Source organism: Schistocerca serialis, chromosome 6 (assembly GCF_023864345.2).
Source record: "Schistocerca serialis cubense isolate TAMUIC-IGC-003099 chromosome 6, iqSchSeri2.2, whole genome shotgun sequence".
Lineage (NCBI taxonomy): Eukaryota > Metazoa > Arthropoda > Insecta > Orthoptera > Acrididae > Schistocerca > Schistocerca serialis.
In genome coordinates, this window is record NC_064643.1 from 248,193,021 (window position 1) to 248,198,507 (window position 5,487).

General features: G+C 39.0%; 1 non-coding gene across 1 annotated transcript; it reads left to right on the forward strand.

Annotated features, from left to right (window-relative positions):
- The first annotated feature begins 437 nt into the window (after positions 1 to 437).
- Positions 438 to 521, forward strand: Trnas-gga (transfer RNA serine (anticodon GGA)). Its single transcript is given in 2 exon segments — positions 438 to 477; positions 487 to 521. It is a non-coding gene; the product is annotated as a tRNA-Ser (tRNA).
- The last annotated feature ends 4,966 nt before the right edge of the window (positions 522 to 5,487 follow it).

A 5,487-nucleotide genomic window follows, 5' to 3' on the forward strand; every position in this document is an offset into this window, starting at 1 on the left:
AGCTCGCAAGACCGGCTCACCACGCACTACCCATGAAATTATATGAATGTATAAAGTTTCTAACGGGTTAAATATTGTGCTTGAAAATAGCTACACAATTGAAATGCCGCAGTACGCGAAATAAAAATAAACTGGAAGTAGAAAAATATCCAATAAAGGAAACTAATTTTCTTCAAAAACATCACTAGTTATTTCAGTGAATTTGTACCCCCACATCTACATGACTACTCTGCAGTCCCTGGGAAATGGTTCATCGACCCCCTTTCACATTATCTCTGCTCAGTTTTGCGAGGAGATCGGGAGCTTTGACTTCTCTTATTTTATTAAAACGATACTTTTTCCCTTTGTAGGTGGGAGTCAATAAAATATTCGAAGCAGAACACTGGAAATAAAAATTTCGTGTAAAGATCTCGCCGCAATGAAAAACGCCTTTGCCGGCCTGGGTGGCCGAGTGGTTCTAGGCGCTACAGTCTGGAACCGCGCGACCACTACGGTCGCAGGTTCGAATCCTGCCTCGGGCATGGATGTGTGTGATGTCCTTAGATCAGTTAGTTTTAAGTAGTTCTGAGTTGTAGGGAACTGATGACCTCAGCAGTTAAGTCCGATAGTACTCAGAGCCATTTGAACCATTTTTGAAAAACGTCTTTGTTTTCCTGATTGTCACACCAACCCGCATATTGTATTCGTAATAGTCACTTTCCTGCCTCTTGATAATGCAAAACTAGCTACCATTCCTTGATCTTCTTCGATGTCTCCCTTCAGTCCAACCTGGTAAGTATCCCATTTGTCTAGCAATGTTCTGTTGGATGACGGACGAGCGTAGTGTAGGTAATCTCTTTAGTAGATCTGTTGCATCTCTTTAATGTTCTACCACTAAAACGCAGTCTTTCGTTTGCCTTTCCCATAACATTATCTATCTCATCATTCCAGACTTAGCTGATCGTAATTGTAATGCGTACAAGTTTAGCTGACAGCTTTCAGATTTGTCTGATTTATCGTGTACCCGAAATTTAACGGATTTATTTTAGTTCTCATGTTAATGGCTTTACGCTTTTCTTTATATGTGGCCAACTGCCAAGTTTAAAACACAGGTAGCTTGTGTACATCATATTCATTTGGTTTTCCGGTGACGTTACTAGACAAAAAATGACAGCATCATCCGAAAACAATGTATGAGGGCTTCTGAGATTATCTCCTAAGTCGTTTATATAGTTTTTATGAACAGCAGAGGGCTTATAACACTTGTTAGAGAACGCCAGATATCCCTTCTGTTTTACTCCATATATTTCCGTAAAGAACTACGAAGTGAGATCTCCGCGACATAGGACGACTAATTCAGTCGCACAACTGAGACGATGCTCCATAGGCAGGCAATGGTGGTTCTAAGCCGCTTGTTAGGATCCGTATCAAAGGCCTTTAGGAAATTTAGAAATATGGCATCAATTTGAGACCCCCTTACATAGCACTCATCACTTCCTGAGAATAAAGAGCTAAACGTGTTTCACAAGAACGATATTTTCTGAATCAATTTTATTCCTCTCTCCGTGCAGCTCTAATGTCAGAAGCTATCGGATGTGATGACTGAGGAGTTGATAAAATGCAATAGATTTTGCCAGGATTAGACATATCTCTACGCTCGCTGATTTCATTGTGATGAGTTACCATCAAGAGAGGTCACGATGAGGTTTAGCATCACAGTAGAGAAGCTATACCGCTTCTTCACCCGTCAGCAGTGTGAATCAGCGCGTTTATGGAGTGTGGCGTGGTTCGGCTACAGCCATTCTCATATGGCAACTTCCCGTGTTGTGACGTGAACACCCCAGGCTGAAGAAGTGCACTCGGATAACGGAGAGTCTCTCTTTGTTGCCTGGTGTATTTAGGTGTGCAACTCTTGCAGGACAGCGACAGTTGGTTGCAGTGATTGCCAGAGGTGCCTTCGTTGTTACAGTAGTTGTTTACAATATGGTTGTCAAATGGTTCAAATGGCTCTGAGCACTATGGGACTTAATATCTATGGTCACCAGTCCGCTAGAACTTAGAACTACGTAAACCTAACCAACGTAAGGACATCACACAACACCCAGTGATCACGAGGCAGAGAAAATCCCTGACCCCGCCGGGAATCGAACCCGGGAACCCGGGCGTAGGAAATTTGGTTGTCACATAGGCTGTTGTGAAAAAGATGGACAATGGATTCTTCCAAGGATTTCATTGATGAACAGAGCGAGCAGTGACATGGAGTCGTTGGTGTTAATTTACACTGGTTGTCAATCACCGTGACGCTGTTACAATGTAGCTTGCAATTATTCTTATCACATCGATGAATAGAGATCTGAGTCGATGCTTTGGTTGTGTGTTTCATATCACTCACCTTCAGGCATCATGTGTGTCCGACTTAAGTTGAGGATGTTGTGCTGAGGAGGCTTCTGCATTGCACAGTTCATTTAACTGTTAATGAGTTACTTGGAGTGTGAGGGAGTGCCAGTATCTTCGTCGTATAAGGTCGTACGGCCTTTTGGGGAACAATGAGTGCAGTAAGCTGTTGTGTTCGCGTTTCAAGAATGCAGTTTGGACTGCTTGTCTCTGGCTGACATTTGTTAAGATATCTGTGAGCCGAACGCCGCTCTGGCCCTTATTGTGGAGACGCTAACACGTGGGTGTGCCCGAACGATTGGTTCGTGTCCTCAGTGCTGCGTAATGCGAATGGTGTCAGTAGCCGTGCTTGCGGTTGTTGACTTGGTTACGTGTAATAAAGTGCCAGCTTCCTCGTTCCGTAGTGTACGCTAAAGTATTTTGGCCACATTCAGACACATTGAGTGAGTTCTGTTGTTCTAGGTCGGACTTAATTACTAGCGTAAGATCTGTATGGTGAACAACCCTAGTCCCTGCTTACTAATTAAGAGATTATATACTGCTCCTTAAGTTATTTTAGAAAGGCTAGCACCGAAAAACTGTGACTGCGAAGTACAAAGTTATTCGTAAGGTACAATAGCCCGTATAAGCAGTCAATGAGTTGTGGCTAAGTATACTAGCTACCCAAATTGTTAAATGTATTAGCTAGACCCAGCTTGTCGTTTGAAACGACGGTGTAATTGTTTCTCCGTGTATCTGTGTAGGCAAGTTTTCGTTACGTCGTTGTGGTGTCGTGTTTGTTTCTTTGTAGACACGGCTGTACATCAACATGTACAGAGATATCGTTTAAGGGTATTAATGAGAACTGATTTTCAAATTTCAAGGATTAAGAAATTTAAAGTAATTGAAGGTCTTATTATGATATATTTTCCTGCCATAGAGTTTCTTTCTCAAATATTGAAACATTTTAAGATTTGCAGTCCATTTTATGGTAATAAGTTTTTCAGAGCTGTAAAATTCAGACCTAAATGTCGCAATCAGTTTATAATTTTGAAGCTGCCAAATTTTATTATCGAATTATTTAAAGCTGCGCAGAGAATTTTTTCCAAATAATCTGGTTGGTAAGTGAGGTTTTGTACCAGATGACTTAAAGCTGCCTCCTTCCTTCTATGTCAGACGCCAGAAAGTAGAACGTTGTTGGCACTTCCAGTTAAGGGACAGCGATTTAAACGGATCTCAGTTTCAAATTACGCTTTTGGTTCTTGTCGAAAGAGTCTAGTACAGTGGGCTTTGTATGGTGCAGTTACCCCCTGGCTGCTAGGAAAATGGGTTCTAGAAGCTCTTCGTAGGTTCTACCGCTTTTACCAAAATGGATTAAAGGAAGCTCAGCTCTACAGTGTCACTCAAATAAAGCCAGCCCTCCACTCCTTAAGTATGTGTCTTGTAACGTTCCCTGGCAAACTCACACTATTAATAAACAAAAATTTAATTGTACCATATACGCTGCTATGAAGCAATTTGTATATACTGTAATTATTTAACAAAAAATATTATTTAATTTTGTGTAAAAGACATTCGTTATTATTGTAATATTTTCTGTAGTAATATTCTCGATGTATTTATGATTGTAATATTTCTATACTCATAATGTAATTGCGAAATGTGTCAATATCTGCGATAACAAAAATGTTAAATTCAGCCACAGAGGAAAATAATGTTGTAAGATTACAAAGAGATGTTAATGGTCAGCAGTAATATAAAAACCACCACGTAGTGTGTATTCTTTGTCGTCTCCCTGTAGAGCTGAAAGTGAGAGCAAGCTGTGACGTAGCATTTTATGAACGGGTAGACTTCTTCTGTCTGTATCTAGATTTAGCCGCCATTAGAGGAGAAATTACTAACTAATGTAAGTTGAATTATTGTTGTGGTCTAAATACATTATAATTTATCAAAAGTGTGTATTATTAATGTAAATTAGCTTGCCCATGTCATCTATAATATTTCTTTAAAGAATTTTCGGCGTTTTTAGCGGTGTCGCTGGGCTGTGCCGCGACCGAACGATTTGCAGCGGCGGCACATTTAAAAAATAGTTCCGCTAAGAAAAATTAACCAAACCCGTAAATCGGGAGCAGATAAAAATTAGCAGTGAATTAAGAAAATGTTTTTTCTCTTACAGCGATCCTGAGACTGACGGAATTATTTACTAGTTTCACATTTGTGCATTCATAGGCGGATAGTTAACGTTGGAATTTAACAATTTTGGTTCTTTCAAATAACTTAAATGTATAGTGAAGTGTGTTTTATCGATGATAATTAAACGTCGGCTTGGCAATATTTAACCATTTTCTGCTAATAGAGACAGTCTTGTGTTCCATAGCTAACGCCGGAAAAGAATTCAGTAAATATTTTAAAAAAACCCACTGCATTTAGAAAATGTGTGCCGAGGCCGAGTTATATAAAGGATTTAATTCTCAACTAAATATTCTTAATCAGTTAATATGAATTCACATAATTTTAAACGTACTTAATTCTGTGTAAATGAATTTTTATTACCACACGTAAATAAGAGGTCCTACAACAAAGTTCGTACGTACAGAAGGAAAGAAAAATAAAATAAAAAACGCTATATATTTTTTTATAAAAAAAGGTAACTATTAATTAATTATTTTATTTTTTTTAAAATTTCATTAAATTGGCGCCCAACGTGGGACTCGAATATGCAGTGGCCACAAAATACCCATGAGATAACTAGGGAATTATTGTAGTCGAACTTTGTTGGAGAACAACTAATATTTTTTCATGTATTGTACGTATTGCCTAACCAATATTGTGTGGTAATACCTGTATATGATTTTTTGCATGAGAACACTATATACCCAGAGGCAAGCTGAAGAAAAGAGCTCATTATATCGAAAAATTAATTACCTACCACAATACCAGGGGACAGCTGCACCCAAGATAGATCGCCAAAAGGTAAAGCTACAGTGTAGTTGTCCTGTGGGTAGTAAAGTAGCCTCAGTGCAGTGTTCTCGGATCATTAGTGGTGTGCTTATTGTTAGTTTTTTTTTAAGTAACAGGACATTTAAGTAGTTAGTCATTGTAGTATATAATAAGTGTGTTTCAATAAATGACCAT